Source organism: Carya illinoinensis, chromosome 15 (assembly GCF_018687715.1).
Source record: "Carya illinoinensis cultivar Pawnee chromosome 15, C.illinoinensisPawnee_v1, whole genome shotgun sequence".
NCBI lineage: Eukaryota > Viridiplantae > Streptophyta > Magnoliopsida > Fagales > Juglandaceae > Carya > Carya illinoinensis.
In genome coordinates, this window is record NC_056766.1 from 18,281,503 (window position 1) to 18,291,828 (window position 10,326).

Sequence of the window (10,326 nt, forward strand, 5' to 3'; positions counted from 1 at the left end):
AAAGATTGAGCTTGAGCTGATCAAAATGCTTTTCTGGTTTGGTTCAGTATTTGGGTCATGCACATGTTCCCACATTGAGTTCTGTTGGCTTGGTTTATATATCCTCTAGACATAGTTGTTTCAAGGCCACAAATTTATGCATTCTCAAATACTGAATTAATATCCTGCACATATTAAACATCCTTATAGTCATCCAAGACTATAACAAGTGTTTCCACACAAAGCCCCTAGTTTACAATCTACAGAATCAACACCAACAGCATCTCTACAACACTGGAATACAAAAAAAACAGCCACTAACACATGGCTCACAACACAATATACACAACTATGGAACACCACAGGGAATGGCCATCTCCACAACTGGTCACTGGCTCGATCATCAATCTCCACAACTACAAAGAAAACGACAAGAGAAAAAGTTAATATATATACCAAAGAAGTAATTAGTTATTAAGCAGTACATTAAGAACAACATAGGGCATACTAAGTATTCAAGGTCAAAACAATCAATGAATGCATAACCCATATCAATTTTAGCATTTTAGTAAGAAATTATGAGTGACAGAGGCAAGGAATCCAAGCATAGAATTCAAGCATAATCCATATCATGATCCATATCGATTAAAGCATGGAATCCTGGGTTTTTTTTTTTTTTTTGCCTATTCCAATCCTTTTAACTATTATTTCCTTTCCAGAACAGTGTTTCAGCCTCTTCTGTCTCTAGCTTTTGGTTCTTTACAATGGTATTTTTAATCTAAGATAAACGAGACAAACATTAATCCATCACTTTGCAACTTACTCAAATGAAAAAGCCTAAACTTTGCAACTTAAAATTTACAGTATATATCGGTTCCCTATAGTTTAAAAGCTTGAACTATTGCCATCATCAATAGATGTGTGCTCATTTTAAAGAAACTATGACAGACAGTGATTTTGGAAACAAAAAGGCAAAAAAAATATGTCATCTTCAAGTGGTTCCTAAAGAATCAAACAATGACATGGAAACTTGAACTTCAAAGATTTTGTCTCCATTTGGAATTTCAAATCATATTCTCAATAGAAAACAATATACATCTCTTTTATTCTTAGCAGAAAACTTCATGCTCCAAAGATTTTTAACTTTTGGCAAATCAATAAATTTACCAATTGGAAGGATAGTAATGACCCAAAATTTGCTAGCTTCAAGTATTCCCTATCTATAAGGTGCTCCATGAAACCTTATATAATTCCCATTTTCACTCCTTCTCATTGTCCAAGAATGCCCATTTGTGTCATTGTCACATCTGTAAACATAATTTCAGGTCAATTTGCAGAAAATCAAATGATGGTAACCTTCAGTTATTATGCATTTTCTCAAGAAGTTATAGTTTTCTCGATCCCTGCCTCTTCCCCCCAACTCTAGGTTCATAAACATGACCTCTTATGCATTTTCTCAAAAAGTTAACATTTTGATGAAAACTACACCATACAGAAAGGCATCATCACACCCTCTTCCACATTTGCTCACAAAGAACACTGTTTTTCTCCATCCTTACCCTAAGCCACAATACTCATCTCAGAAAACACAAAAATCACATCTCGATGTAATTATGAACAACATGATAGTATGGACGGCAAAGGGAACAATATTTACCTACCTACGAAGTTGAGCAAAATGCCTATAGAAAAATAGAGCTATCTGAGCAGTTGAGGCTGGTGAATGGTCTGTTCAATCAGCTAGCGGGGAGTGGCGGGGCTGGGCAGACGTAGGAGCGTTTCGAGGTGGCATTGAACAGATAGATGTCGTCGCAAGGTGGCGCTGGGAAGAGGAACCCAACGCAGGTTCGTGTCAAGGAAGAACATAGGGTTTCACAGGATTCAATTTGGTTTGCTCATTTCAACGAGCTCGCAGGGAGTGGCGGTGTTGGGCAGATGGAGGAGCGCCGCTAGATGCCACTGACGAGAGAGACGGCATCGCTGGGAGGCACTGGGTGGAGGAAGCTGAAGGAGTGGGTTGCTGTCGAGGGAGTTGCTTCTTCGCTGGATGAATTCGAATGGGGATGGAAACCAGAATTTCAAATTGAATTAAAACGTCAAAACGCACGTTTTGATTTTTTTTTTTTTTTGAAACAATAAATGGAAGCCACGTAGTGAGTGCAATGTGTGCACTGCTACAGTGGCTTCTATATAGAACTCCTCATACAACAGACAGAACTGGATATTAGTATTCTTTTGCGTGAAAAGAAAATCCGAACCACTTGCTCGTCAGATTCTGAAATAAATATTTTCATAAGGAGAGGTGGTTGGATCCTCGTAATGAGTCCGAATATTTCTCCGTTACCCTTTTTTTTTATATGTTTTTATTTTTTTGATTTAGTGATTAAGGTTAGGTTTGAATATTGAGAAATGTTGTGAATAGTAGTGAAAAAGTAAGTAAAAAATAATAATAAAATATTAAATAGTAATAAAAAATAATGAATAGTAATAAAAAATAGATGAATAATAATAATAAAATAATAAATAGTAGTATAGTATATTGATAAGTGTTCGGACTCAATACCCGTAAAGGAATGAAAATCGTTGCTCTACTAATTAATGTTATGAATTTTATTTTAGTTTTTAAAATAAAAAATAATAGAGCGACTCTTTTCGTCATACAATATATATTTAGAAAAATGTTAGGAATCAAGATAAGATGAGAATTTTGTAAATAAGAATAACATAGTTTGTAAATATTAATAAAATAATTTGTAAATAATAGTAAGATAGTTTGAATATTACAAAATTTTGAAAAAGAAGAGAAAAAGTTGTATAAAAAATATTATAAAATTAAAATATTATTAAAATATGATTTTTTAATATTATTTTTGTTAGAAAGCACAGCAGAAAGTACCTCAGGCTTAGCTTAAAGAAATGCTCCACAAGTTTCTCCAGCGCGACAAAAAACCAAGCGTTTTCTCTTAGTGGTAAAGTGTACTACGTAGTTATAAAACTAGAGTAACACTTAATAAATCCACAGCCTATAAACTATTTCAAGAGAGAACAAGTGAGAGAGAGATTTTTACTATTATTTTTGATGCACCAGAATCAAAAGGAGGGGGGCTATACACGGCTGGCCTTAAAGACCAGCCTTCAATACGCTGGAAACGCATGGCTTAAAGCCATGCGTTTACCAGCTGTGTAACGCATTATAACGCATGCAATAAAAGGGGGGGTCTGCCCGTGTGGGCGCCCCCTCCATTTAACATCTCCCACTCGCACACAATGGGCATGACCCTAGGTATGCATCTCTCTAATGTTCTCAATCTTGTTCACACAAGTAAATAGGCCATGCGACCACCAAGCATATCTTCAGAAAGATGGGAGTACATACACTAAATCTCTCCCAGAGAAGACTAGCATAGTAACATCCCTAAAGTGTTTGGTTATGTCCTAGACTCATTCGATCGCATCAGTTCAAGCATTTTCGAAACCCTCTTGAGTTTTAGAAAACTCAGAACAATGCTTGACTATCTCTAAATCATTTCAATATGTTCACAACCTTAGTCGCTACCAGTATGTAGCGTCATAGTTTGACGTCAGCAAACACTATCGAAGATGCGATATCGAAGAATCTTCCCTTTGCACTCATATCATTCAATTTTGGTCAAACCGCTTTCCCAGCAATGCCTCTTTAGATCGTATTAGTCATGGCCATAGACAACATGCCAAAGTAGCAGACATTATAACCTCCATCTTGTGACATAGTCAAAAGTAAAGGATACTTAAAAAAAAAAAAGACTCACACAGTGAGAAAGAGGAGAACCATTTACTCACTTACTCATTTGGTCGAATAAGTACATGTAGTATGAAATACATGCTACGGTGGATTTCTCTTTTTTAAAAAGCATATGTCTATATCAACACCATACAGATCTTAGTCTAGCCGCTCCTTAAGTGTCTAACCCGAGTTCCTCTATTTGCTCGCCTCCAAGGTGTCAAAGAGGATCTCACATCTGGCTAACCACAGGCTACATAGGTTGTGGGGTAACCCATGCATAGTCCTCTCATTGGACCTGATCTTAGCTCCCACTAAAACGACATATCTTTGTGTCATCTAACTTATCCATTTGGACAAGTATCTAAGAATACAATGTCTCATCTCTACTCGCTTCTTAAGCACTAGAGGCGATCGCTCGTGTGAGTGAGCCGATCTAAGCCTGTTGACATATCTTGTGTGTGAATTAGAAAGACAATACGATAAAGACAATAACTGAATCATATTGTATTAATATCCCAAAGGAATGGTTACATCTCAATGTAATTTGAAACACAAAAAATATTTACAGTCTACGCAGTCCCAGACTCCTAACATGAGCCTCAAAGACATCTCTTGCTATGGGCTTCGTTAAGGGATCAGCAACCATGCGACTTGTAGAGAGGTGTTTCAGAACCACTTCCTTTTGCGCTACCATGTCTCTGATGTAGTGATATCTGATATCTATGTGTTTGGTTCTTCCATGGTACTTAGAGTCCTTAGCATATGCGAGAGCAGCCGTGCTATCGCAGAATATTGTCACTGAATCTGAAGAATCCGTGCCAATGTCTAAATGCTTGAGGAATCTCCGTAACCAAACAGCTTCTTGAACCACTGCAGAACAAGCTATCTATTCTGCCTCCATGGTGGATAAAGCTATACAGGGTTGTTTCTTGCTGCTCCATGTAATGGTGCCATTGTTGAGCAGAAAGGCATACCCAGTGGTTGATTTACGCTCATCTAGGTCACTGCCCCAGTCGGCATCGCTGTAACCTTTTAGCTACAAATCTGAACCTTAATAGCACAGCACATAGTCTGCAGTTCCCTTGAGATATCGCATAATCCTCTTGACTGCTTTCTAGTGAGCCAGTCCGGGGTTAGATTGGAATCTACTCACTAAGCCAACTGCATAGCATATGTCACGCCGAGTACACATCATTGCTTACATCAGACTACCCACAGCATTAGCATAAGGGACACGGGCCATCTTTTCCTTTTCTATTTGAGTCTTAGGACATAACTCTTTAGATAAGTTCTCGCTTTTTGCAACAGGGGTGTCAATGGGTTTACATTCATTCATTAGGAAACGCTCGAGGACTTTCTTTATGTAAGTCTGTTGGGACAAACACAAAAGTCTCTTTGAGCGATCTCTGTAGATCTTAACTCCCAGAATGTATTTTGCTTCACCCATATCCTTCATCTCAAAATTGAAGGATAACCACTCTTTTGTGGCGACTATCAACCCTTTATCATTTCCAGCTAGTAGTATGTCGTCAACATATAATGACAACATAATGAAACTCTTCTTGGACCTTTTGACATAGACACAATGGTCCTCTGTGATCATCGTAAACCCATTCGAAAGAACGGTTCGATGGAATCTGAGGTACCATTGCCTAGATGATTGTTTTAGGCCATATATTGATCGTTTGAGCTTGCACACTTTGCGCTCTTGACCTTTGACCACAAAACCCATTGGTTGATCCATATAAATCTCCTCATCTAGTTTTCCATTGAGAAATGCTGTCTTAACATCCATTTGGTAGAGTTCCAAATACATGTTTGCTAATATAGCTAGAATCAGGTGAATTGAAGCAAATCTCACCACTGGTGAAAAAGTTTACTCATAGTCTATACCCTCCTGTTGGGTATATCCTTTCACCACTAAGCGAGCTTTGTACTTATCTATCGATCCATCCGACTTGCGTTTGACTTTAAGAACCCATTTGTTCCCAATAGTCTTTCGCCCTGTCGGTAGATCAACCAGATCCCAGACCTGGTTAGTCTTTATAGACTCAATTTCATCATTAAGAGCTTTCATCCACTCATCTTTAGTAGAAGATGAGAGAGCCTCATGAATTATCCTAGGCTCATCATCATCATGCGGAGCTACCATAAAAGCTTCCCCTTCAATCTCAAAACGACGACGGGGAATACTTTCACGTGTGCTTGTACGCGGCTGAGGTTGTTGTGATTGATTGACAAGCGGTGTGCTTCCACTCGGATTTAAGTCCCTTTTATCATTTGTAGGAGCTTGAAGAATTTCTTCCTCATTCTCAACTAAATTCCTTGGAGCACTTTCCTCTTGTTCCACAATCTCATGAAGTTCTAAACTCCTATCAACCTCACCTCTACTTGGAACTTCATTTTCAATGAAGTCCACATCTCGTGATTCAATCTCAGTTACACTTCCATCAGTTTGTTCACCTATTAACACATACCCTTTAGAGTGTTCTGAGTACCTTATAAAGATACACTTCTTCCCTCTAGGGCCTAATTTCCCATACTTATGAGAAAGATCATGAACAAAACCCGTTGAACCCCATGGCCGCAAGTTACTCAATTTGGGTTTCTCGCCGGTCCATAGTTCATATAGGGTGGAAGTTACTGATTTGGAGGGCACTCGGTTAAGAATGTAGGCAGCAGTCAAAAGTGCACCCCCCCAAAAAGAAATTGGTAGGTTTGCTTGCGCCATCATTGACCTAACCATCTCAAGCAGTGTTCGATTTCTCCTTTCCGCCACGCCATTTTGCTGTGGCGTACTTGGCATTGTTAACTGTCTTTTGATTCCTTTTTCATCACAGAGCTTTTTAAATTGCTCAGAGAGATATTCTCGTCCTCGGTCAGTTCTTAGAGTTTTTAAACTCTTATCTAACTGATTCTCGACCATTTTTAGATATCGCCTAAAACATTTCAATGCTTCAGACTTATGGGAGATTAAGTAGACATGACCGTAACATGAAAATTATCTATAAAAGTGATGAAGTAGACACCTCCGTGTCTTGCCCTCACACTCATTGGACCACAGATGTCTGAGTGGACTAATTGCAGTGGAAAAGATGCCCTAGTGGCTTTTCCAAACGGTTTTCTCTTAACTTTTCCCATTAGACAATGTTCACACGTGGGCAAGATGACCTTAGCGAGATTGCCTATCAAGCCTTCTCTAACTAATCGAGTCATTCTATCTTGCCCTATATGGCCAAGCCTAGCATGCCATGTGTATGAATTCAAATTATCAATAGATGAAGAAAGAAAAGCAATAGATTCATTTATATTAGAATAAACCAAATCCAATATCATAAAACTGTCTTGAAGAAAAGCATTGCCATAAAACACATGGCCCAAATGAAAGGAAACGTAATTGTTTTAAAAAACAATCCAAAAACTAAATTTTAATAGAGTGACAACTGAAAGTAAGTTTCGTCGGATCTCGGGAGCGTATAGCACATTGTGGAGGAAAAGAGTGCGGCCACCCCGCAAGTCCAGCTTGTAGGTACCAAGTCCCAGTACCTCCACGTTAGCTCCATTCCCCACCTTGATATCACGGCTCCCAGTTGGAATCCGGCGATACTCCACAAATCTGACTCTATCTCGAGCTATGTGCTCGGTCGCTCCTGAATCAACAGTCCACAAAGGATAGGAGTCAGCAACCATCACATGGCTAGTTACAAAAACAATGCGAGAAAAGTCAGAGTGTACCTTCTTCGGCTCAGTGCAGTCACGAGCGAAGTGGCCAATCTTTCTGCAGTTGAAGCACTCTAATTTTGACTTGTTTTTCCCGCGCTTGCCCCTCTTGGTGCGCTGAGAAGTTCCTGACACTTTTTAAATATGTCCAGCAGCCACTCCATTCTTGGACTTTTTGCGCTTAGGCCTTGATGCCTTGCGCGAACCAGCATTAGCCACATAGGCCGTATGATTGGGCTTAGCAGCCTCTAGGCGCTCAGCCTCCAATTCCAAATGATGCGAGACATCACCAAAGTCTTTGATATTCTCGTTATGCGTCAAATTCTGGCTCATGTTCTCCCAAGAATTCGGTAGTGATCTTATCACTGCCTGTACTTGCTGTTCATCTGTCAGGTTGTTTCCTGCCGACCTAAGTTCGCGGATCATAGTTGACATAGCCCTAAGATGCTGCTTCATCGTATGGTCAGAGCGCATCTTATAGGAGTCGAACCTCATGGTTAATCCACGCAACCTAGTGGCTGAAGTCCCACCAAACTTCAACTTCAAAGCCTCCCACATGCTTTGGGCAGTGTCATAGACCTCGAACTCACACATTAGATCATTGTGCATGCTGCTTAACATAATTATGCGCCCGTACTGATTTTTCTTAGCCCATTGGGTATAGGCTTGTTGATCTATCTTGTGTTGTTCCGAATTCCCTTCCTCAGGCATAGTAAGGGTGTGAGATAAGGCCTCCAAGACCTCTTGCTCATCTAAGACATATTGAATCTTGCGATGCCATATGTCATAGTTTTTCCCATCTAATTTCTCCCCTTTGTTTAAGTCGGCAACAATATTCTTGGATGCCATTTCACTACAATACGTAAAGAAGGGATATTACTCACACACTTAAGAAATCTGCCGCGTCCTTTCAAGTTAGAAAAAGAATAATTTAGACATGTCGCAAGATCGAAAAATCGCCAGGCTTCAGAATCATCTCTTGCGCCACAATATCCAGTTATTAGATTTCTAACTCAATTCTCGCGCAAATTTTAAAAAACGAATATGGGAGAATTTATTATCATAAATCTCAACCATACTCCCACTATCTTAAGTAGTCATCTAGGTCTAGTCATATGTAAAGACATAACCTACTAAAACCGCAGTAACCTTTTGGGCCAGTTTACAAGGACAGCTACCCAGACCATAGTAACCTGTTGGGCCAGTCTACAAAGACAGCCAGACTACAGCAACCTGTTGGGCCAGTCTACAAAGATGGTTCATATGAGACTATTACAGTCCATTTTTCTTGTCCCATCAGTGCATTTACAGTTCTTACTGGGGCCACTGTAGTCTTTTTGGCTATGCAGTGCATTTACAGTTCTTACTGGGTTCACTGCAATTCTTTCAGCCTATCATTCACATTGACAATTCTAACTAAGACTACTTAGTGAGATTTTCTATTTTATCATTAAAAGAAATAAAGACTAATGTCTAAACATTTAAGTCTAACATTCATAGATGATAAAATAATCATATTTCCACATGTTCAATACACACATACATGTTATCACATTTAATTCTAAAAAATTAAATAAAAGATCACATGTATTATGACATTATGAAAAAAAATATAGCATGAAAATAAACAAATATTCACATGTTATCACATTTAATCTATAACATTAAATAAAAAATCACATGTAATATAACAATATATCTAAGCATATATTGAATCATGCCAATTTTTTTTTAATATTATTATTATTTAACAAAAACTATTTATAAAAACATTTAAAACCCCCACATAAATCAAAGAATATTCGCAGCCCAGTGGTGCGCCCTCTCCTTAGTTTAGTGGTAGGTCTTGGTTCAAAACCCATTGTACCACTTTTTTCGGTTTTTAATAAAAAAAACTTACAGAAAAAAAACACCGGGCTTAAAAGCCCAGCCCCCCCCCCCCCCCTTCTTTTTTTTAAACCCAAAACATAGTGGGCTGAAGGGCCCAAGCCCATGCAACAAAAACAGTGGGCCGAAGGGCCCAAGCCCATGCAACAAAATATAGATGCCATTAGTCATCTTCTTCCTCCAGCAGTTACTGTTCACGTGAACAGTAACTGCAAAACCGGCAAATCCCAGCCACCGTTTTAGGAGGTTACCGGCGCCTTTGTTCGTCGGAAAGAACCTCCGGAGGAGGCTGGGTGCTGCCGTAGCACCTAGGGAGGTGCTTGTAGCACCTGGGTGGTGCGCGCAGCACCTCACTGGTGCGCGCAACACCACGTTGGTGCTGGCAGCATCACGGTGGTGCTGCCAGCACCAAGAACCTCCGGAGGAGGCTGGGTGCTGCCGCAGCACCTGGGTGGTGCGCGCAGCATCGTCCTGGTGCGCGCAGCACTGAGGCGGTGCTTGCAGCACCACTGGGTGCCTCCACGGTGCACCATGCACCGTGGGCTCCAGTCAGTGCATGCGGCACCGTGGTGCGCGCAGCACCATTGCAGGGGTGCCGCACAGCACCCTACGGTGCGCGCTGCACCACCATGCTCAGGTGGTGCGTGCTGCACCACCAGGTGGAGGAGTGGTGCGCGCTGCACCACCGTGTAAGGGTGGTGAGCGCTGCACCACTGCAGCGGCTTTGGCCAAATAAAAAAAGAAGTTTTTTTTTTTTTGTTTTTTTGTTTTTTTGTTTTTTTTTTTAAAAATGCAACACCACATGTGCGCAAATCACATAAAAAAAAAATCACAATTTACATGCATATGCCAAAAAGAAACTGGAAGCAATTATAATACACGCTCTGATACCAATGTTAGAAAGTACAACGGAAAGTACCTTAGGCTTAGCTTAAAGAAATGCTCCACAAGTTTCTCCAGCGCGACAAAAAACCAAG

At 40.0% G+C, this 10,326-nt stretch overlaps 1 long non-coding RNA gene across 1 annotated transcript; it reads right to left on the minus strand.

Moving 5' to 3' along the window:
* Positions 1-115: 115 nt before the first annotated feature.
* Positions 116-1,569, minus strand: LOC122296093. Its single transcript, XR_006238393.1, has 2 exons — positions 1,147-1,569; positions 116-395 (listed from the first exon to the last, which is right to left on the minus strand). It is a non-coding gene; the product is annotated as an uncharacterized LOC122296093 (long non-coding RNA).
* Between the last annotated feature and the right edge of the window lie 8,757 nt (positions 1,570-10,326).